This window comes from Protopterus annectens, chromosome 12.part0 (assembly GCF_019279795.1).
Source record: "Protopterus annectens isolate FY-2018-M chromosome 12.part0, PAN1.0, whole genome shotgun sequence".
Classification (NCBI taxonomy): domain Eukaryota; kingdom Metazoa; phylum Chordata; order Ceratodontiformes; family Protopteridae; genus Protopterus; species Protopterus annectens.
In genome coordinates, this window is record NC_056746.1 from 1,374,973,123 (window position 1) to 1,374,998,234 (window position 25,112).

The following is a 25,112-nucleotide window of genomic DNA, read 5'->3' on the forward strand; positions in this document are numbered from 1 at the left end:
TGGGGGCATAAACAAGCTATTTTATGCTATAGATACTTTGGGAATTTTTTTATGTACAGTCATAAAAGGTCTGTTTTGGTTCTCTGGCAAAATAGCCATCTAGTTTGGCTTCTTGTTCAGCTTCAGATTTTGTTGACTGCATCAAATTTTTCATTATTTTCAGCAAAATGTCATTATGCTCTGTAAACAGTGGTAGCTTTTTTTCACATGCGAGTTTTTCTCATTGCCATTTTGTTGTGGACTTGCTGCACGTCACTGTACATTTCTTCCGTAAGAGTCAGAGCTGATGAAATAAGGAGTTTGTGTTGGTGCTCCTGTTCACCAAGTGTATGAACATATGGACATTTCCTTCCATGCTCATAAACTACTGCTATGAATGAGTGATGTGTAGTTCCAGTAAAATGGGTGCTTTAGTTGGATGATTAAACTGGAAATATTTAAAAGGTGGAATTATGTACACTCTCCACTTTAAAGATTTATTGAAGGTTTTATTGCAATTGACTAGGCAGAAAAGGTGAAGAATGAAGAGACCTGGCCTAATGCATTCAAACACACACTGATTGCACACTAAATTGTTAAATTTCAGTACTGCACAAGTCCATGTCAGCAGGGGTATCATTGTGATAACAGCAGCCTTCCTATGGTGCTGAGTCGTCATCTTTGAGAATGTAAAATGACAATTGCTGTTTATAGGGTTAGTGTGTTTTTTTTTTTTTAATAGCTCAACTGATGGTTAGTAGTCCCATATTGTAATGCTTCTTAAAACAAGTTCTGCAAGAGTCAAGAAAATAGAGTGTTAGAGTTTCCATTTAAATAACACTCCTGGAAGCTGCTTCACAGGTTTTGGCTAATGTTTGATATCCCATAGAGAACACAGAAAAGATTTTGATTTGGAAGTACTGCATTTGGCCATAGATCAAATAATGTCCTACCTTATAGCCAATTTAACATTTCAATATGTCCATTTTCAGCAACTAAATTGATGTTTCTAAATTAAATGCAGGCTACTGCTTGCTGTTTAAAATTTTTTACTTATGTATATATGTATGTATTTATCATTTGTTAACCAGGAAGGTCTGACTTGGAACTAAGCAAATTTTCAGTGGCGGCCCAGAGTGAAACGCTCCAGATGCATGTCTTTGTAAAGTGGAAGGAAACCGGACCACCCGGAGGAAACGCACATGAATGCAGGGAGGACATGCAGACTCCGCACAGAAGGCACCCCAACTGAGAATCGAACCGGAGAACCTCTTGCTGTGAGGTGACAACACTACTGGTGCACCACTGGGCTGTCCTAATAAAATAAAGTATAAAAACATTATTGACCCCCCCCCCCCCCAAAAAAAAAAAAAAAAAAAAACAATCCAGCACTGACAGCTTTATGCAGAACAGGGGAATTCCAGTTTGTTGATGGTTGATAAGTGGCAACGTAACTCACTTCCTGTGTAGTCAGGAGAGTATAATGGCTGTTTTGAAGTGATGATTTTATAACAGTAGGGTAATGTGCTTAAATATTTTATCAGGTCTAGCATTTCATACAAACTGGATGAGTTCTTTTTCTCTTTTTAAGTCGGTAAAGATTTGTATGCTCAGTGTATGTTCAGGAAACTTAACACTCTTGGAATCGTAAAAGTAGTAAGAATAAAGCACACATATTTTAGTCTCCAGTATATATGATAAACTCTTCCTATTGGCTGAGGTCCATAACCTGCCTGTTGGGATAATGTTAAATATATTAAAAGCTTATTATTAGCAAGAAAAGATTGCCTTTACCTATGATCCCTGCTGTTTCTGATTGCCTGTTTGGGCTAGTTGTTTCTGTGCAACTCAGCTGTCCAGAATTTTGTAGAATGCCCAAGTTTGCCTCTTATTTTGTGTCTGTTCCTCATAAAATTTCAGGTCTTATTGGCAAATCATTCAAGACTGAAGTTATTAAATAATGATTCACATTTGAGTTTCACACTTCATATCCTTCAGAAAATGCATGTTAATGCCAAACCTGTTATTTTATCAACTTTCTAAGAGCACACTCTAAAAATTGTCACTAATTTTGGTCCTTCGTCCCACTACTATTTTTGTGTGTGTCCAGATATCTTGAGTTTAGAAGTTGAGGTATGGTTTAGATTATAGTGCTGAAAGGGACAGGGTGACAGTTTTGTCTGGTATTTATAGATATATTACCACCTTCTGAAATTTTACCTTGTAACTTTTCTCTGATTTCTAGATCTCTCGTGTAAAGAAAATGCTACAAATTACTTTTTGGGAAATTGAAGTGTTGCATTCTTTTCTGGGAGAAGTCTTGCTGTCTGTGTGACAAGACTGCTCCACATCAAACTGGAGCACTAACAGAAGGGTAAGTAATATCAGTGCTTTTTCATTAAATATACTTCATTTATTGTCTTGAATTTGCTGAAGGTAGACTGGTTAGAATGGGAGAAGAATGCCAAACCGAGAAAGATTTATATGACCTTGCTGGTATGGGTCACCTTACTGATTTTGTTTTTTTTTTAATTAAAACAAATACCTTATTTTTTCTTATTTTTTCTTGTAAGAGCTTTATTCAAGACTATGTAATAGAATGGTGAATCTTTCAAAGAGAAAGTGCTGGACTGTAATCCAAAAGAGGAATCAGCCTATTTGGGGGGGATGTATTATTCTCCTCAACTGATTTTGGTGTAGTTATGAGTTTAGTTAACTCTGCATTGCTAGAATCTGGAAGTGTAAGGTGGTAAAAATTCTGCAGAAATTTACTTTACCTGTGTGGTTTGTTTTTTCAGGAGGTGCATTACACGGTGTATTGTAATATGTTCATATGTTCTAAACCAAAAAAATGTTGGCAATTGTAGATTTTTCCAACAGTGCTGTAGAAGAAAACCCTAGAAGGTAAGATAACTGCCAAATTAGTGGAATTGCTTCAATTTTCAGATAAAGCTCTGAACCACATTGTTGACTGGATTATATTTTGGAATCTTAAGATAGTGCACCCCATCCCAAAACATGTGGTTCAAGGTACAGATTGCAAAATTGGTAGTCTTGTTTGGGAACACCATTATTTTTATTATGGACTTAAGTAAAATATGTAAATGTGTGTTACTGTTTCCATGATTGCTTATGAAGAAGCTACAATCAGATTTTAGAGCCACTCTTTTTGGCTGATATTGTACTTTTAAGGTGGCCCACTTAAAGCTGCTTTAAGGCTTTGCACATATAGACAAGAATTGGAGACAGTTATGTTACGGATGATTTGAATAATTTTCTTCACAGGCAGCTATTTAAACATTCTGTATTTCTGTATTTGGATATTTATCTGTCTAAGGACTTGGTGGGGAGGGCCTAGCTCTGTAATGTAGAGAGAGAAAACCCTGTACACTCGATGGATCTGAGTTTGAGTAACCGCTAAGATGTTAGATAAGCAGGGTGGGGGCATAGTGAATGGGCAGCCAGTGCATGTCTCTCCCTCCCTTAGGGAGAGGGGAGGTGTTTCCGAATTTCCAGTCACAAGCTTACAGGGCTTGGCCAAGGACTTGAACTTGGTGCTATCAAGTTGGTGATAACACCTCTCTGCTGGAGCATGTATACCCAGATGAGGGCAAAATAGGCTCCCATGTTGAGGTGAGTACTTAAAGCAACCCTCTCTGAGTGGGGTTGGGGACTATTAGAAACACCTTGGCTACTCATGTTAATGAGGGCTTCCTGTTAACTCTGACAGGCTGGGCAAAGTGGCAACACTGGGTAAATTAATGCAAGGAAAGGAGCGATGGTGAAATTGACCATCCCCTGTGGGCCCTTTGGACCCTTAGGACTGTTAGTACAGATGATCTGCAATCGGGAATAGATACAGGACAGCATATAGTCCATGGATGAACAAGCTTAAACTACCTTCATGCCTACCTGGATAGCTCTGCCTAGTAGACCCAAGTCAGTGATTATCATTGATAAACGACAAATGGGTTGTGACTCATTGTTGGGGAGGTAGACAACAAGTAGGGTGGCAAAAATCATATAGAAAAAGAATTAAAGGGATTGGTTTAAGGATTTTAAAGAGAAGGATGTTCTGATTAAATACTCTGATAATGTAAAGGTAGCCAGTAAATGGAAATGCTTCTTGAAACAAATCTGGCATAAATATAATTGTGGATGAGTAATTTGTAAACACTGTAACACGAGTAAGCACCTGCACTGTGTGTGTGATCTCTTAGAAACATTTAAAACTTTTTACTGAAGCCAGATTTTCTGGGAGAAATTTTTTTTAAATGGTTTGAATGGAGAGAACCATATTTCATCCTTCATCCAAAATAAGCATTCTTCATAAAAGTGTTTTAAACCTAGGAAGTGCTTTTTATTGACTGAGGCTGCATAGTTAATATTCATTTACTCTTTCTTTCAGTTTCTATCATTATTCTATGTACTCCTCTATCTTTTTATACAGAACAACAAAGTATCTGATGTCCTTTTCATTCTTCCTCACAAATGGGTCTAGGATCTGACATTCGTATCTGACTCTGCCAGAATTTAAATCCAAAATTTGAGCTCCTCCCTCTACCCATAATGACCCATTCCATCCCGAACTCCCTAGATCTCGTTTGCCGCCATCAAGATAGGACGAGTGATTCGAACTTGAGCAGTAAACTAGTCGTTTTTGGGTGCTATTTTGCCTTTTTCTTGCCTAATAGCGATCTGATTATGATTGCTATTAACTTCTAAGAAGAAAACTCTGATGATGTCAAAATAAAATCACAACGGATTTTAATGGAACAAGCAGTAGAAACACAATAAAACCATCTATTACATCTGTACTGACTGAGCGCTTTCTCCCAATAAGGGCTTCTTCAAAGTCAGTTAACAAAGCAATACAAGCCATTTATCAATATAATTCAAATCTCCTTGTAGCCTTTAAGCTTTACCATGGAATAAATTTGTTTCCTTTCCCTAAAAATTAACCCCTGCTGGTGCAATACAGTCTCACGTGTCAAGAAAATTCTTTGCAACTCAAGAAGAACCAATTGTCTCTGGAAATTCTTCTGAATAAAAAAAAACCTTAATGTTCCTTGTTATTAAATTAACAAACTTTCAAATAGTAAGGGCCTTATGTTTTAAGATACATGCCAAGGATAAAGTGTCATTGATGCCAGGGTGTGTACTGGCATCCATTCTAATTTGCCATAAACACTCCCTAACTTTAAGCCTGTTTTTGTAATCTCCACCAAAGTCTCTAGTGTATAGTCTGTCAATAACAAAGAATATAAATTTCTTATAGTTGGTGCAAACCTTACTGTGGTTAAATAAAGAATTTGTTGATTCTTTGTTCTTGATGTCCTTAGTGTGTTCCAGTATCCTTTGTCTTAATGTTTTTGCAGTCAACGCTGGACATAAGTTGCCACATATATAACCATATTGGTGTTACAGTTACAGTAACCGGGACTCATCAGGGACCTTTTGTAGTTGCCAACTTGAACATAAGGACCATCACTGATGTACTTACAAACTTTACAGTTACCACACTAAGCCATCATAGCAGGTTTGTAACGTGTTGGTTTGGGTTTTCTTTCCAAAAGGTCTTTGTTTGAACCCCTACTATTTATAAATTTGGGACCATCTACCAAGGTGTTTATCTACAGAAAATATATTCTGCCATCCTGTCTGAACAATTTCCTTTACTTTACCAGATATGGTGTTGTATTGTAACACCATACCTGTCTGAGTGTCTTTAAGTTCATATAGATGTCTGGAAACATTTTCTGTGTCTCGTGCTTTATCTAATAGTATAGGTTCGAAATAATTTCCCCTTCTGTAGATAATATCCTGCTTAATTGAAACCAGTAAATCCATTGGGTAACACCTTTCCTTAAATAACCCAATAAGTGTATCCACTTCTTCCAAAAATGTCCTATCCTCACTTATTATACACCCTGATCATCTGGCCTTTTACTACATTTGTCTTAACATAGTATGGGCGACAACTCTCCAAGTGTAAAAAGGTGTTACTGTATGTCTTTTTCCTGAATAAACTCTATTGTATCTTCCCTTCTCTAGTATATAAATGTAGGTCCAAAACATCAATCAAGCTGTTGTCAACCTTACCAGTAAACTTCAAAAAGTGGTGATGTGGTTTAGGTATACTATGAAGTCATCCAATTCATTGTGGGAACCCTTCCATAAAAACAATATGTCCAAAAATCTTAAATAATCATCTTGGATGCATAGTTAGATGTCAAAACATATTGTTCTTCCCAGTAGGCTAGTACCAGGATGGCATAAATGGGTGCACATCTGGCACCCATTACTACCCCCCGTACGTTGTTTGTAAAATTCACCCTCAAAATGAATATAGTTTTTTACCAAAACTATTTGCATTAAATCAACTAGTAGACTTCTTTTTACCTGGTGAATTTGTCCATATTTAGCCAACTCCTTGAAAACCAGTCCAAACCTGTATCATGGGGTATTACTGAAAATAAGTTTGTTATATCAACTGTAACAAACCAAAAATCCCCCAAAGTTGTGTTAGACAAAGATCTCAAACGGTCAAGGCAGTGCCAGGAGTCTTTTAATATATGTGGTATATAGTCAAGAGCATTTTTAATAATAATATCAATATATGCTGCCAAGGATTCTGTTTTTCATCCTCTAGCTGCCACAATAGGTCTAAAAGGGGGGTTGGTGACATCTTTATGTATCTTGGGAATTCCAAACAGACTGGGCATAACTGGATGTTCTACTGACATAGTTGTATTCGTCTTGATTAATTATTCCCTCACAAAGGAGATCATAAATTTGCCAGTCAATTTTTGTGTATGCCCTCTGTACGTCAAATTTGGATACCAGTTCATAAGTGTCTGGATCCTGCAGTATAATTTTTATCTTACATGGTTGGATTGTTGCTATTAACTTCTGTCTGCTTTCCTTCCTCCATTTTTTTCGCTGGTGCTAGGGCACTTTCTTATTCTTGTTCTCTTCCCTATTCTGGTACCTGGGCCTGTGCATTTTCTAGAAGTCTGTATTCTTCCATAGATCTTTATGTATGTATATGTATATGTGTAAATATATATATATATATATATATATTTATATTTATATGTATATACACATATATGTATATATACACACAAACACACACACACACACACATATATATATATATATATATATATACATACACACACATCTATATATATATATATATATATATATATATATATATATACATATATACATATATGGAGAGAGAGAGATTTTTCTTGTTTAAAACAAAAAGTAATAGTAATGTTGACTTTAGTGTAACTTCTGCAGTTTTACTTTTTTTGATTGTTTTAACCCCTTTTTTCAGTTACTATTACTAGTTCTTCCTTGTCTAATGCGTCATCCCCCTCTAAAGTTTCACAGCCTACCTTGGAGTCTAGAAAAAGGCCTATTCCAAGATCTCAGAGGGCTTTGTCTGAGCCCTCTGTGAAGTTGATGAAACTCTCGGATCCAACACTTTTGGATCCGAAGATGTTTGGCCAACCCAAGGATCCACAGCACTCTTTGGATCCAACTGGTCCAGCCCATACTGTTAGCTCTCCTACCCCATCTACCTCCTTCTCTGATCCTAAACCCAAGGATCTGACCACAAAAGGTCGCACCCCTGAATTTGTGCTGAAGCCCTACTCTCCAGTCCTGCCATCAGTTATTTGAGACTCTGAAGAAGCAGTACCAGACTCTGTCCACTGCTTCATCCAGATCTTTGAGGAGTTTGACAGAGGCAGACATGGACAGGATGATGCAAAGACTCCTTGGGGCTCGGCTTCAGATGAGGGTTTTGCCAATTCCATCCCCTCTCGGATCCGTGAGCACACCTGCCCAACCGGTACTACTCCTTCTCCAATCCGACCTGCAGTTTTGGACTCCCAGGATCCAAGATCCCAGAGAGGTTTGGCGTCTGATCCAAGGAAGCTCTCTTCCTCAACTCCAATGGTATCCCTGACCCCAGTCATGCTCCGATACCAAATCTGTGCCGTCCAAGGGATCTGGTTCAGCTCCTACCTTCCAGGAAGTAGAAAGGGCTTTCTCTCTGCATAGAGAGCCATCCTCTCTAGTCTCAGATCCTATCCCCTGTCCCTCATTGGGACTGAGCTGTGAGCCCAGCATCTCTGCTCCCCAGGGTCAGCCAACTCAGGAACCCTCCACACTGGTTCCCCAGAGGGATTCCCCCTTTTTGCTGACACCACTCCCGAACACCCCATGGAAGAGTTCTCTGTGAAGAAAATGTGTAAAAGGAGGCACATAGGCTTCCCCTATGGAGGCTCTCACAGAAGACACCAATTTTGATGAGGAAGAAGGATCCCTCCCAATCACCTTCTGATGATGTCTGCATTGTGGACATCTTGGAAATCCTCAAACAGAAGGGTAGCTGGTCTACCCAAGTTCTTCTGAAGAATTTATGTTCCTGGAGGATTTTGGGGCTGGCCCATCTACATCTTGGTGACTCTTCAAGGCATCTTTTTGTTAATGCCCACTTTGGCTCCTTCTTGTTTGGACCAACAGTGAAAGACATGCTCACCCACAGTGAGCAGGAGGGAAAGACCCTGTCTGCTGTTGGAATCAAGTTTTCTAACCCTCAATGTTCATTCTCTAGAAACCAGCGAGATAGTACAAAAATGTGGTTTCGGAAATCTCTGGGACCTTTTCAGGACATGCGCGGGAATACTTCCTCCAGAGGCAGAGGAAGAGGTTTCATTGGCAGACATCACCCCAGAGGCAGTGGGAGTCTGCAAAACCAGGGCTTCAGAGACTTTCTCTGATAGGTCCTGTCAGTGCTCATGAAGCATTATCTGAGCCACCATCTCTGGAGGCAGTCGGGGGTCGATTTGTCCTTTTACCTGGACACCTAGACAAATATCGCAAGAAATGCATGGGCGCTAAGAATCATTTCCAGAGTTTACTACATACCCTTTTCCTTCTACCTCCTGTCCAAAGGAAGAAACTCCCTGACAATTCCACCCAGTCAGAGGGAATTCACAGCTCAAGAAAATCAAAAGCTGATACAAAAAAAGAGAGTCATCCAGGAGGTCCCACCTGAACAGATAAAATTTGGAACTTATTCCAGCTTCTTTTTAGTGCCACTGAAAATGTGGGACACGAGACCAATTCTAGATCTAAGCAATTTGAATCTGTAAGTAAAGAAGTCAAAGTTACATATGGTTATGGTTCAGTTCATCCTGCCTCTTCTGCACAAGGGCAACTGGATGTGCTCTATAGATCTCCAGGATGCCTACTATCGCATCAAAGTAGACTAGTGCTCCAGGAGACACCTGCACTTTTGGCTGGGAGGCAATCACTACCAATTCAGAGCACTGCCCTTTGGACTCACCACAGCCCTCGGGGTGTTCACCAAATGCATGTCAGTCATGGCAACTCACTTGAGGCTAAGGATTCCAGGTGTTTCCCCATCTTGACAATTGGCTCCTCACTGCCCTAACCAGGCATCAACTTCTACAAACCAGGTATTACTTGCTTCAGATCTCCAACTCCCTAGGCATTACAGTAAACCTTGCCAAATCAAACTTGACTTCTGTACAGACTCTGGAATTTAAAGGAACTCAATTGGATACTTCAAATCAAGTGGCATCATTACCTCTTCTCCCAGTCACATCATTGAGAAATCAGGTGCGGGGCATACTGTCTCATCCATCCCTTCCAGCAAAACTAGTGATGTTATGTTGTCCCATCTCACCTTCATTCTTGCTAGTTGGGTTCAGAGCCAATCCTCAGCTCCAGCTTGGCTTATTTACTATAGCTCAAGAGCTTTTACTGGCTCGAGGCTACCCCTTATCCCAACATGCCTAGCGGCAGCTACCCAAATCTCATTTGCCGCTTCCAACGTTGAGATTGCTACTACAGGCTCAAGCTAAGTACTTTGCTATTTTTGCAATTTATCGCTAATTTTCTAATTTGTTGTGGTTGCATGGACTCATTAGAGTGTGTACTATCCGCCTTTAGTCTAATGACCCCTTTCTCTGCTGTTGTGTTTTGGGCCATCATTTTTTTCTCCTCAGGCCTTGCTTTCCCCTTAGAGCCTGTTTAAATTAGAGGGTTCTTCCTCTTTCCTCACCCTTTTCCGGGATTGCTGTTTAAGTTAGAGGCACTCCCATCAGGGGAGTCACTGTTTGTTATAGGCTCTCCCCTTGTTTCTTCTCCCTTAAAAAAAAAAAAAAAAAAAAGAAGCAAAGTTCTTCCATTTTTGTTGTTGGGTTAACTGTTGCAGCCTAGTTACTGTTACTTGTTGTGTGCTGTTAGTGGATAGCTTTCTGTTTTTTTTTTCTGGTACTGTGAAAGTTTCCTTGACTAGTGTTTACCATGTCTAAAGCGTTGAAACCCTCTGGTTTTAAAAAATGTGACTCGTGTTGCCTGAAAATGTCCCTTATATTTGGGCACACAAGTTGCGTTTGTTTAGGGGCTGTTCACCTGCAGTACTCTTGCTCGATCTGCCACGCTTTCAGTTCCAGAGTCCTGCAGGAGCTAAGAAATAAGTTTATTTTACGTGGCCTCCTGAAGAACCCTCATGATTCTTCATCTCAGGGTCCTCAGCCAGCCAAAATGTCCAAGAAACACTCCAAGCCATCGGTTCCGAGTTCAGTACAGGCAAAAATCACTGAGAAGCCCTCGGCTCTGTCGGCTCCCAGCATTGGCTCCGACAAAGCCAAGTCTCTGGCGGCTCCATCTGTATCCTCAGACCCATAAGAGATCAAGGTCTCCGCCTTTGCAGCCAGTACTCTCTGCTCCACAATTTCCTCTGCTACAACCCGGAGCAGGCAGTCACCGGTCCTCTTCACACTCCTCTTGGTCCTCCAGACTCTCGGATCATGACATAGAGAGAGGGGTTAACAGGCTCCTCAAATCACAGGCACTTGCTAAATTACTTTCAAGCCCAGCCCATAAGGAATTGGCTCCTTCGGCCCTCCCAGCTTCTCCATCGGTTCCTCCTTCGACTCTCTTGAGCTCGGAGCCGGAGTGCATGGAGGTCGTGGTGGTGGAACCATTGGCTCTGGTTTCTTCTTCCGTATCTGTTCTGATGACCGCTCCAATCTCCTCAATGTCTCAGTCCGTCGAGGGATCTGGGCGCCAAAGCTCTCTCGTCGGCTCTGGGGGGTGGGGGGGAGTGGCATTGGACCCTTGTTTGACCCCACTCTCCCTCTCGGAGCTTCGGCGCAGGTGAGCTCTGCTCCTACATCGGCCTCTGAGCCACCGCTCCCAGTTTGAAGGAGATCTCCAGGCTCTTTGGAGCCGGCAGCTCCTTTGACTTGGGACCGTGGCGCTTTCAAGGTGATGAGCATGCTGTCTCCTGAGACTACTCCACCCTCAGCTCCATTGGCTCCTTCTCCCTCCATGCATGTGCCTGTCTTTGTCCCTCCTCCTGCCTCCAAATGTAAGGAACCTGTGCCCCAGGACGCGTCAATGAGTGACCCCATCTCTTCTGAAACTTCCCCTGCACATTCAGAGGAGGTCCCTCGGAAGAAGAAATGTAAGAGGAAGCATCTATACTCCCCTGAGTCTATCACTTTGGATAAGACGTGGATGAATCGGAAGGGTCCCCACGGTCCCCCTCTGAGGATGTCTCCCTTTCAGACATCTTGGAAGTCCTTAGAGTGGTGGCTGGAAGTCTGTACCCCCATCTGAGGACAAGTCTGTCTACCTGGATGCATTTGGTTCCTGACCCTCCACCTCTTGGGTTTCTCTGCCTTTCGACCCACTTTTGTCTGTAGTGAGTCGAAAGGCGTGGAGCGCTGCAGAGACCATGGGACCAGTACCGAGGAAACCAAACAAATTTATTACTGCTCCAGAGGACAAGTCTTTCATGTCCAAAGGGGTCCCTGTTGATGCCATGGTGGTGTCAGCAGCCATTAAGAAGGAACTTGTAGAAACTTCATCTGTCCATCCACCGAACAAATAGTCTTGTATGATGGACAGGTATGGGAAGCATATATTTTCTTCAGCAACCTTTACTCTCGGGTCACTGAATTACTTTTCTTATTTCACACAACTTCAGAGGGATCTCCTGAAGGAGCTAGGAGATACCTTGCAAGATCCTACAGCTGAGGGAGTTGCAAGCAGGGCAGCTTCCCACCTTGCGACCTTGACCTCTGTGGTTAACTCCTCCATGAGACTCATTTCTTATGTGGCAGATGGAGCAAGTAGGGCAACAGGTACCAGAGTAGCTTTGTGGAGACACTCCTGGATGCGCCTTTGTCAATTTGTGGAACCTTTCAAGTCTTCATTTGCCAGCACCCCCTTCGATGGCTCATCCTTGTTCAGGCCTCGGGTAAAAGACTCTCACCAGGTGTGAACAGGATGGCAAGACTCTCTCTGCCATAGGAGTCCATTTTTCCACTCCATCTAGACCCTATCCTAAAGGTCAGAAGAGTGGAAAAATGTGGTTCTGAAAATACCAGGGATCTTCGTCTGACACGCATGGAGATTTTTCCCCCAGGGGCAGAGGGGGTAACAACAATGGAAGATGCCGCCCTCATGGTAGAGGGGGTCCGCAACAGCAGGGTGACAGAGATGCTTTCTCTGCTAGGCCCTTCCAGCACTCCTGAAGGGAGGCCTAGCTGTCCACCTCTGTAGGCAGTTGGGGGCAGACTATCACTGTACCCAGCAGCCTGGCAATCAATCACGAGAGAAACATGGGTACTGTCGATAATATCCAGGGGTTACAAAATTTCCTTTTCTCAGCCCCCCCCCCCCCCCTCAGAAAAACAAACGTTCTATCCCAGATGTTCCAGCCAGTTTTCAGGATCATGCAATCCTAGAGGTTCAAAGATTGCTAGAAAAAAGAGCCATCCAGGAGGTCCCCGCACACCAAATTGGATCTGGAACTTACTCAAGTTTCTTTTTAGTTCCAAAAAAGAGAGGGGACTAGAAACCCATTTTAGATCTTGGCAAACTAAACAAATTGGTAAAAAAGATGAAGTTCTGATGGTAATGCTGCAGTTCATTCTTCCCTTCTTGGGTCAGGACAATTGGATGTGCTCCATAGATCTCCAGGATGTTGTACTACCATATAAAAATGGACAGGCAATCCAGGAGATTCCTACACTTCCAGCTGGGAGCCAGTCATTATCAGTTCAGGGCCCTGCCCTTTGATCTCATCACAGCCCCCAGGGTGTTCACCAAGTATATGGCAGTGGTCACAGCTCACCTGAGGCATCTAGGATTCCAGGTATTTCCATATCTAAACGACTGGCTCCTCACTGCTACCACTAAGCATCAACTGATCAAAGCGCGGGACTACACAGTCCAGACTTGTTCCCAGTTAGGCATCACCATAAACTACGAAAAGTCTGCCTAGTCAGCCTGTTACCTTTATAGGGGCAGACTTAGATACAAGATGCATGATAGCAAAACTGCCTCAAGACAGGGTGTCAACCATTCGTCAGCAAGTTTCGTTTCCCATAAAGAAGACCAGAGTTGAGGCAAAACAAGTTTTACAAGTACTGGGCTCAGTGGCTGCAGCGATTATGCTAGTTCCTTTAGCACGCTTCCACATGCGGATTCTGCAGTGGCTTCTTTTTGCTCAGTGGTTTTTCCAGGATTTGCCAATGTCGCACATGATCTTGATCATGGAATCTTGCAAAAAGGACCTACTATGGTGGCTTCTGTCTCCCCAGGTGACTCTGGGCAGACCCTTTCTAGACCCCCCCTCCGGTAGCCACAGTGACCACGGACGCTTCCCAGGTAGGGGGGACATTATCTGGGACAGACTGTCCAAGGAACATGGCAACCTCACAAGTACCATTTGCACATCAATGTTCTTGAGATAAGAGTGGTGCTTCTGGCATTACAGGCACTTCAAGACTCTGTACCTACCGGGACCATTGCAATCCAGACAGACAATATGTCAGTGGTATGGTACATCAACAAACAGGATGGAACCAGATCTTACCCCTTGTGTTGTGAGGTGCTTCAAGATGTCTTCCCAATGTTTTCTGATTGCGATGCACATTCCTGGAAAATCTAACGTGATAGTAGACAGACTCGGCAAGGCTATCCTCATGCCTCATGAGTGGTCCCTAAAGCAAGAAGTTGCGGACTTGATTTTCCACAAATGGGGCCAGCCATGCTGTGATCTTTTTGCCACTCCCCTAAACAACAAATGCAGCAGCTACTTCGCCCTAGTTCCCCTTCCAGGACAGTCACCCAGGGATGCATTTGTTCACGATTGGCCTCCAGGACTACTATATGCCTTTCCACCTTTCCCTCTCATTTCAAAGGTACTTCAGAAAGCAAAATCGTTTGGTCGCAAACTTATGCTCATTGCTCCTTACTGGCCTCATCAGATATGGTTTCTGTTTCTTCGCCATTAGCTTCTACTGTAGCCTTGGATACTGGACCCATTTCCGGACCTCCTGATACATCAGTCAGGCGGGCATCATCCATCCCTTCAAATTCTCACGCTAACTACTTGGTTACTCCACTTTCAGTCTTTGCCAGGCTCCCTAACATTTCCCCTGCTGTTCAACACATCCTAGTGTCCTCTCACAAGCCCATTGCCAGGAGGATTTACACTAGCAAATGGAAGAGGTTCTCTTATTGGGCCAAGAGTAATAACATTGATCCCTTTATGACTCCTGTTCACAAGATTCTTGACTTTTTGGCCGAAAACTTCGAAAAAGGGGTAGCTGCAGCTACTATTAGGGATCCAACTTGCTGCCATCTCCAATTTTCATGTAGGAGACTAGGGTTCTAACATTATGTCCCATATGTTCTGCAGAGCATTCTTACGAGGTACAACACTTTTACGGCCCCCAGTAAGAGACCCCCCCGGACCTCAACTTGGTTTTAGCTTCGATGGTTCTGCCCCCCTTTGAACTAGCAGGATCTTGCCCCCTGAAGTTTCTATCTTGGAAAACCCTCCTCTTAGTTGCTATAATCTAAGCTAGACAAGGTTTCTGAATTACCTGCTTTGTCTATTTGCCTGCCGTATCTCATTTTTCACAAAGATAGAGTCTCTCTTAGGACCAGTCCTTTCTTCTTGCCAAAGGTTTGTTCTGGGTATAGCTTAAATCAGTCCATTGAGCTTCCTGTGTTTTTCCCCATTACGGCAACAAGGCAGAGTATAGATTACACCAATTGGATGTTGACAATTACGTTTTTATTTACACAGGACCAAAGACCTCAGAAAATCAGACCAGTAGTTTATATCCTTTGCTGACGATAAACAAGGTTATCCAGTTTCAAAAGTGACCTTATCAAAAATGGCTGTCAGACAATCCGTTATTCATATGATTTGTGTAAAAAGATGCGTCCGGGAAAGCCCAGAGGACATTCAACCAGGGCCTTAACCACCTTTGTTGCCATCCAAGCTAAATTGCGTTTAGATTCAATCTGTGCAGCAGCAATGTGGGCAAATCCTCATACCTTTATCTCTCATTACAAAGTGGATGTGGTCTCCCGGAGTAGGGCATCCTTTGGTTCCACAGTCATGAAGAGTTTGTTCCATTGAGCCACCCAAGAACCAGGTGCTGGGGACGCGGTCCCAACCAGCAAGAAAGAAGGCGAGATGGGACAACATAACATAAAGAAGTTATGTACCTACCATAACATTCCATGTTTGTTGTCCTTCATCTCGCCTTCCTTCTTGCGCCCCCCCCCCCTTTCCCCCTTCCTGGAAGCTCGAGAGGAGTTTTTTATTGGTTACACTGGCTGAGTTTCCTGCTGACATACCAGGTTAGTTAACCATGCATTATCTTTTCCTTTTTCCTTCCTACCTTGATGTATAAGCACTTTGTAAAAATTGTTTTTTTTACCGTGCATGTCGTGTGAGCTATTACAAATGACATCTGAGTAGCTGCCGCTAGGCATGTTGGGATAAAGGGTAGACTCGATTCAGTAAAAGCTCTTGAGCTGTAGTAAATCAGATGAATCGGGCCGAGGATTGGCTCCAAACCCAACCAGCAAGAAGGAAGGCGAGATGAAGGACAACAAGCATGGAACATTATGGTAGGTACATAACTTCTTTTTACAAGCTCTTGGGTCATCGTCCGCTACCATTCTTCTAGTCCCTCTAGCAAGATTCTTTATGCGAATCAGTGGAAAGTGGTGGTTCAGTGGTCCATTCTTTACCACTCTGTCATTTCCCATAAAACTCGCTCCAGTTTGCAAATGTCATGTTCGCTGGTGGATCCAGCCAGACGAGTTCTTTCTGGGCAGACCATCCCCCCTCCCACCATTAGCCACAGTGACCATGGAAGTTTCACAACTAGTGTGGGGGGGCATTTCATGGGAACGATTGTCTTAAGCACGTAGTTCTCATTGGAGACCAAGTTGTATATCAATATCTTGGAGATGAGAGCAGTCCTCCTGATGTTGCAAGCCTTTCAGGATGTTCTCCCTCTGGGGACTGTTGCAGTCCATGCAGACAACATGTCATTAGTCCAGTACATCAACAAACAAGGAAGAACCCATTCCTACCAGTTGTGCAGAGAGGCCATGAAGATCTGAGAATGGGCAATCTCTTCTGACCGCTTTCTTATTGAAATGCACATAACAGGGAAAACCAGAGTACTGGTAGACAGACTTGGCAGGTCCAGCTTGATTCCTCACAAATGGTCCCTCAAACAAACCATAGTGAATATGATCATCAGATTCTGGGACCAGCCTTGCTGTGACCTATTTGCCTGTCCCCCTCAAGTGCTGTAAGTACTTTGCTCTGATCCCCCTCAAGTGCTGTAAGTACTTTGCTCTGATCCCCTCTCTGGGGGAGTCACCGAGGGATACTCTGATTCATGTTTGGCCCCCCCAAGTCTCCTCTATGCTTACCCTCCTTCCTCTGATCCCAAAATTTTTTATAGAAAGCAAACCGGGTAAAGAGCTCGGTCATCCTCATTGCTCCCTTCTGGCCTTGCCACGTTTGGTTCCCCTTCCTCTGATCTCACTTGAAATATCCTCCATGGATACTGGAGCCCACTCAAGATCTCTTGTCTCATCCATCAGAAAGTCTATTCACAGTCTCCATGCCCTTAAACAGACCACGTTTTATCCACTTCCAGCGTTAGTAAAACAGTTCAGACTCGCTTTCCCAGTTCATGACATTATCTTAGCCGCTTGGAAGACCTCCACCAAGAAAGTCTACAGAAGCAAATAGAAGAGATTTTCTATTTGGGTGTCCAGTCAGAATATTGACCCCTTTTCAGCATCCACTTTGGCCATTCTTCTTTTTCTCACTATTTTTTTTTTAAGGAAGCAGCTAGTTTTTGTACCATTAAACTTGAGTTGGCAGCCGTATCCAACTTCCACACTGGAAATAAATTATTATCCCTGGCATCTTCCAAATTATACAAGGCTTTCATAAATGGAATCTTCACCTTAGACGTCTGAAAAAGGATCCCTCCCCTCCTTGGGATTTGATGATTCTCCTTTGAGGTTTAACTCAAAAACCCTTTGAACCAGCAGACAAATGTGATATGAAATTTCTTTCTTGGAAAACAATATTTTTAGTAGCTATCACTTCAGCAAAAATAATTTCTGAGCTCCAGGCCTCATCAGCTAAGCCTCCTTACATTATTCTCAATAAGGATAAGGGTGTCTCTTCAAACCAATCCTTCCTTTCTGTCTAAAGTAGCTACTAAGACTAACCAGTCCATTCAATTACCAGTTTTCTTTTCCATCTTTACTAATAAAGGTGAATATATGCTGTACCTGCTTGATGTTCACAATTATGTTTTTGTCTTCACAGAACAAAACAGTACAGGAAGTCTGATCAGCTTTTTATGTTCTTTTCCCCTACTTGCTTGGGTCAAGCAATTTCCAAAATAACTCTAGCCAAATGGATCACAGATTTGTATTTCACTGATTTATTCTCAAAAAGGTGTGGAGTTGCCTTATCCTCCTAGAGCTCACTTTGCTAGATCTATGGCTACCTCATCTGCTTTTTCCTAAAGAATTTCCATTGACAATATCTGTGCTGTAGCCACTTGATCAAAGACTCCTACTTTTGTTACTCATTACAAATTAGACATTCTCTGTAGAAGCAGAGCTTCCTTTGGTTCAACAGTGCTCAGGCATGTCCTTCCTTGAGGGCCTCCAGAGAGTTTTGTAGCTGGGGAATCTGACCCATTCATGAGGAAGAATGAAAATGGACAACACAGATGACAAGTTACAGTAAGTACATAACTTCCAATTTTTATCATACTATACTTTACTTAACTAAATACCTTAAACCTGTATTTCTGCTGTACAATCACTTATATTTTATAAATTATCTAGTTAGTCCTTGAAATTCTTTGCATTTAGTGTAACATTTTATCGGAAAACATATTCCTTTTCATTTCTTTTTACACTTGTGTTTAGTCAGATACAAGATTCTTTAAGTAAAAGTCAGTTTTGTATTAATCTTCATGAGCTCTTAATTAGACCAGTCACCTCGTTTGATGGAACTCCAGTCGCCTCGTTTGTTGAAACTGCAGTCACCTCGTTTGTTGAAACTGCAGTCACCTCGTTTGTTGAAACTGCAGTCGCCTCGTTTGTTGAAACTGCCGTAATCTCATTTGATTAAACTGCAGTCGCCTCGTTTGATGAAACTGCAGTCGCCTCGTTTGATGAAACTGCAGTCGCCTCGTTTGATGAAACTGCAGTCGCCTCGTTTGATGAAACTCTTGCATGCAGAGGAGTGCATTCATTTTTTTTTTTTTTTTTTTGAGGTTATCCACTTAATCCATTTCATTGTAATGGGATGCCAAAACATTTCCCTGCACTCATTAAGTGAAAGATCGAAGGCACTAATCCTGAATGAGAGGTCTAGCCTGTTGCAGAAGACACGCATGTGTGCACGCACAGACCTACACACACACTTGCAAGATACACAGATCCAGAGGCAGTTTAAAGGCACACCAGGTGAACTACTTTTGGGATGTGGGAGGAAACTGGAGTATTCAGTGAAAGCCCATTTTGACTTGTACAGGATGTACAAATTCCACGATAGTCCTGCAATTGAGAATCAGCCTTGGGGAGCAAGTGCTGTGGGGCAGCAATGCTAATTAGTGTGCCATTCTACCACCCTCTGAGGTTAGTTATCGGCCAAAATGTTCACAACATCCTTCTGAGTCCACATTATTCTTTCGAGTTCATGTCTTTGGCTTGATGTCAGAGTACTGTTCCTAAAGAAGTGTGGCAGACCCCCCCCCCCCCTACCCTCTGTAGTTTTTTCCCACCAACATTTTAAGAGCACAGCAGTTTTGTATTTCACCAGTCACCTTCGCTGAAGTGTGATCAAAGATAGAGTTTATAGTATTCTGTTTTTTTAACCTTTGGTCATCCTGCTTCTTTACAAATCAGAATATTTTTCAGTGTTTATTAATTGTAACTGTTTTTTTTTTCTTTTGAAATATCAGTGGTCTTATTTTCTAAATGACCTCTTGGTTTAAAAAGGCTGCACCTTGTCAAATAGCATGTTCACCTTCGATGCTGGAATATCAGTAAACTCTGGGTTCTATTCATACACTAGGTAACTGGACTCATTTTGCCACACTGACACTACAGTACAACTTAAGGGGGGGGGGGGGCTGCTGCTACATTCCTAAGTGTGACATCCTTTATATCGGGCATTAGAGCAAGACCTCATCTGCCTGAGTTGGTGGTAGCTCAGATGGATGTAAAAACAGTAAGACAATTTCCCCAGTGCCTTGAAAAAATCTCTCCTAGTCAGCATGAATACCTTCTTGGGTCTCCCCTGAAAAAAGTTTGCTAGCCTACTGGAATTAACCAGTCGACAAAGCATAAATAAAGTAAGTAATGGGAAGTGATGTTTCATTTATAGCATTTTTGAGGTGTAGTCTTATCCATTTTTCTGAAACTTTCTTTGAAGTTTATGGCAGTCATGTTTTTTTTTTACTTTTCTGTACACTCTACTTTTTTTTTTGTTTTTAACCATCACATGCCTTCTTTCAAAAGTGTGGCCATGGTTCAAAATTGCCTCTCCCCATACCAAAAAGACAAGTAGCCTGATTGCACAGTTAGGGTGTCTGACCATGTACTTGTTTGTTTTGCCAAGTTTGAGTGAAATGACTTTGTACTGGGAGCAAAGTTTACCCCTCACAGAGTTGTAAATATATAGTCATTTTATCAAAGAAATCATAAAATCATTAACTTCAACAAGATTCATCTGGGGAATGAAATTCCCAAACACAAGACCCATGGAATAAAAGGTAGATCTTCATCTGGTTATAGTTTTCCTGTGGGTATGCTGCACCTTAAGGGCTTGTATGCAAAATATGTTTTATTTATTTCTTTGGCTAAGGCATGTACTAGTAGTGGAATGAAGTCCTAGCTGACTGGACCTCAATATAACGTTGATAGGATTATTCTGCAGGTCATGCTGATATGGCTGACATGCCGGACAGAATCACCTCCATGCCATTTTGTCTTTTTTCTGAAATAATCCAGGGACATTAACACCCTAAGTTTACCCTTCTCTGTTGGATGATGCCTTTGATTCTATTAAGTGACTTCTACAGTTAAGTATTCCCCAGAGTCCAGTGAAGAATATCCAGGGCAGGAATCTTGTGCCATGGTAATGTCACAGACGAAGGGCCTTTGTCATTTTTGCCCATGAAATGCTATCATGCTGTTAATGAAATCTCACACCATCTGAACTCATAAGTTAACAGGTCAGCAGGCAAGGTAACAGATGCATTCTGGATTAAAGCCAAATAAAACTAAAACTTACCAGGCGTGGAGTAATTTAATCAGGAGCCAGACTGTCCTGATCAAGGTGCTTTAAGTCTCATGTGTGCTCCACCTCAGCTGAATACTCCCTGTATTATTATTTTTTTTTGATCAGGGTATTTGTTGTCCACTTTAAACCTGTCCTTTGGTTAACTTTTTTGAATATTTGTGATCCAGTGAGCTTCCGCGGTACTATGAGAACTTCTGAAAGGAAATGTAAAATATCTGCTCCTTACTGAACTTTATTGTAGGTTCTACTTCTACCACTTCTTGCCATAAAATATACTTTCATAGGTTTGGCAAGGAAGTCCTTCAAGGTATTGTCCTTTAAGACCATTAATAGAATATTCCTGTGACGATATTTGATTATACATATATACATCTAGATGTCATGGAATTGACCGTCCTTTGCCATCACTGGGAGTGTATTCAAGATGTGGACACATTTGATTTGATGTACCTCTTTCCTGTTAAGACTGATATTCAACAAGAAGTAATTTGCAATGACCCCAGTTTTGCTCTCCAAATATAGATTCTTGAACGGAAGGGTCTGTGAGTAGAATTTCACTTAAATCTTTTTTTTAAATACATGGAACAAGAATATTGTTGACTTATTTCTGCACCCATGTTATTAAGGCACCTATTTCTTCTTTATAAAGAATCTTTGCACCTTTTCCACCTGCACAAGATGGGTCGTTGCCAGCTGCAGAAGGGCCCCTTGTATTCTGTATTTGGGAGATCGGTGTACAGCAGCATGACCATTTTTCTGATGCTGTTGGATATGGTTTATAGTGTCGTCATCTCAACCCCAAAGATTTTCCTGACAGCTTGTACACCATTTGATCAAATGTTATATTGCTCATTTTTCAGCATTTTTCCTAAGTGCCTAGTCCTGAATTGCAGTTAAATCAGACTTATAAGAATACGTTTTCTGAAGTACAAGGTGTTGTATTTTAACAGTTAATGTAATGCTGTTGTCTTTGTACCTGGTATGGATGATTTCTACGTCATTCTGTACATTAGCAGCATCTGATAGTGTAATGATAATGTTAGTAATACTTTTGCAATTGGTTATCTAATTCATTTGCGTACAACTGAACTTCAGGAAAAAAGATTGTGAAGAAAAGATAGATTGTATTGTGCGTATTTGTGTGTGTTCTGTGTATGAGTATCTTGATTAGTGGTACTGTTCTGGATGTGTTTTTTTCTTAAGGTAATGTGAAGGGTTGGGACTGGGGCAGGGTTAGGGGTAGAACAAATGAGTACATTTGTGCATTGGGGAGAAATGATCATGAGCTTGTATATTCTCTCAATGCTTTTGTGCATCGCTGCTATTTGACCTTCCACCCATTTCTTCTGTGTTTTTATTTTTTAACGTATATAAGAAATCGGCAGCCTTTTAACAGCTTAGCATCACCATTTAACCCATGTTCCTAATTTGCTTCCAAGGAAGCAGGCTTTTTCACACTTATGCTTTTAAAGTTAAGTACCACTTACACACACCTGCTACCAAGACTGCTTCCATGTGGTCAAGGGCTGGGTGAAACGGGACTTAATTGTCTCACTTTGCAAAATCTGTTATAGAAAGAGGTGAGCTGGCAATGTGCTCAACTTAAATTAATTCCAAAAAAGAAAAATCTGTGGTATCAGGCGATCCCAGAAAACCCAGTATGCAACCTATACTGGGTCAAAAACAAAACAAGCAGAAACTTCGCAGTATGGAGGGTGAGAAGTTCTTGAATTACATTATGCAGCTAGTTCACTAATAAAAATCGGACTTTAAAATACATATTACAAAATAATAAAATAGTAGGTAGTCCACAGTTGAGTTAAAATGGAGTATCCTTTACTGAAAATCCTGTATTGAAACACACCCAATTTCAATAAAGGATATTTAATTTTTAACTCGGCTGTGGACTACGCACTATTTTATTATTGAACAGTATGTATTTTAAAGTTTGAATTTTATTAGTGAACTAGGTGCATAACATATTTCAAGGAGTGAACTTCATACCCTCCACGCTGCGAAGTTTTAACTTAAATAGTTTCTCGACCCTGCCTGACCAAACCTCTTTTTTTTTTCTGCTCTTTGTTACCAAACTTTAGTCCATCCCCTGCTGTGACCCAGCTGCAAGTGTCCTGCTACCCTTATAGTTAACATGTACCTCTGACTGGCTTTTGTGAGAGAGGAAGGAAGGACAGCATAGATGGCCTTCGTGAATCCGACTCATTTGCTTCAGTTCACAGCTAGGCTTATGTGGGTCTTTCAAAAGTGTTGTGTCCAAATGGAAAATGAGTATTAATCGTGATTACTTTTGTCAACTGGGGTTTAAAATTGTTGTTTATGTGAAGTTTAGGGGAGAATGACCACTCTTCTTTTTTGCAAAAGCATAAACATTGTCCACATAAATTCCTTTTTTCTCCTACAAGCATGTTAACCAGTAGTTAAAGGTTTCCAGTAATGAATTTTATAGTCAGCCTCCTTTTCCCCATCTTTATTCAGTGTACAGGTGTCACGTCAACTTACCACTTCTTTCATTCAGTATCGTCAACTGTTACCACTTCTTTCATTCAGGGCCGATCTCCTACATTCTTTGACAGTCATGCCTGCCTCTCTCAGGTCTTCTCTCATGCAATCCATCTGTCTTTTGGCTGGACATATTTATCTCCTCTTTGGCCTTTTTCCCCGTCTCTCCCAGATCTGCTTTACCAAATTGTCTACTGCTTTGTTATATGTATGACTGAACCACCGTTATCTCTTCTCCTTGACCTTCTCTGTAACAGGGGCTATTGCACATTTTGCTTTAGTGCCCATATTTCTTCATCTCTTCCGCAGTGTGCATCGTACTACCTGTTCCAGGTACTTCATCTTCATCACATCAAGATTCTTCCACTGCTTTGCCTTTACTGCCCAGGTTTCTGTACCATACAGTAAAAGTGGTCACACCACTGTTTTGTACACCTTACTTTTTAGCTTCTTTGGCATTCTTCTGTCAGACACAACCCCTGACACTGTGCCAGTTGGGTGCAACATTTCTGATTCTAGCTTTGATGATCTTCAGAAATGGAGTAGAAAAACACCCATTATATAACTAATTCATAAATAACTACATAATAAACTATATATTCCCTTATTTGACTGACAAATTATTCAGTTACTACAGCCCACTAAAGTTAGTAGGGAACAGTAAAAGAAACTAAATAGGAAGTTTTTCTGTCTGGATTGCTTGATAATATACTAACTATACATACTTTCCACTCCAGCCTACATCCCACTTCTCCCATGAAAAATTGTTTGCATCTATTTCTTTCATACATGGTTTTACCTTCTATCTATCCCGCCCTCTACATATATGGTATCTTCATAGAATTCTTCCATCTTTAAATACATCCTGTAGTATAATACTTTTGTTTCCGTCTTTATGTATTCTCACTAAAAATCTCAGTAGATAAGTTAATCTTAAATGTCAAATCTGTCTGTAATCAAGTACCACATGTTTCAGTAACTCAAATGTGTATGGAAGCTACTCTGCGTAGTATATAACTCGCTGTATTGCTTATATTATGTTATTTTTTTTCTTCTGTTATGTAATGTGTTTGCTCTTATCTGTGGACGATCTCTTTCTCTGACTCTCCATTGAAAATGGGGGAAACCCAAGTCAGAATTTCCCAGTAAACAAAGATGAATAACTAATGTAATGCAGATTGCACTGTATGGCCAAGGAATTTGATTTTCTGACTAGTGGTTTTGTCACTCACCATGAAACCTGTTCCCTAATATTTCATGCATCATACCAGACCTCAAGTATTGCATGCATGTATATTCCATTTATGGTGAGTGGAACAGTATTGTCTATCTACAAGTGTATAGATATAACTTAGAATTTGCATAATATGAGGTGGTACTCAGTATTGAGTTTATCAAGATCGTTTCCTTGAAATTAGTTTTGTTTGTCTTTTCGTCTTTTCCCGGTTAGGGGTCGCCACAGTGGAACTCCGGTCCGCTAATGATTGGCAGTCGATTTTTATGGTGACGAGTTACCAGCCCATCGTCCAACCTTCAACGAAGGCACACCCATTCACACATGTCTTTCGGAGGCCACTCGACCATGGGGAGGACATGCAGACTCCACACAGAAGGCACTCCAGCTGAGAATCGAACAGGAGAACCTCTTGCTGTGAGGCAACAATGCTACCGCTGTACCACCGCAGCTTTTGTTTCCTTGAAATTAGTAATTTGTTTAATTCATGTATGTAATTTTGCTTATAAAATGTTCTTTGCTGTGAAATAAAAATATTCCCAGGAGGCTTTCCTTACTTTTATTTACTTTAATTAGCATAATTGTTTGCCAGAGCTGTAAAATAATTATCTAGATTTTAATATTTCTATATTTTCCCATTAGTGTGCTTGC

At 41.3% G+C, this 25,112-nt stretch overlaps 1 protein-coding gene across 4 annotated transcripts in view; it reads left to right on the forward strand.

Moving 5' to 3' along the window:
* SNPH (syntaphilin) overlaps window positions 1-25,112 on the forward strand; it is a 716,339-nt gene that overhangs the window by 235,101 nt on the left and 456,126 nt on the right. For all 4 annotated transcript variants that reach the window (XM_044090431.1, XM_044090434.1, XM_044090433.1 and 1 more), the window contains exon 2: window positions 2,225-2,353. The gene's annotated coding sequence lies outside the window, so the exon portion shown is untranslated. The remainder of the gene's footprint in view (window positions 1-2,224; window positions 2,354-25,112) is intronic.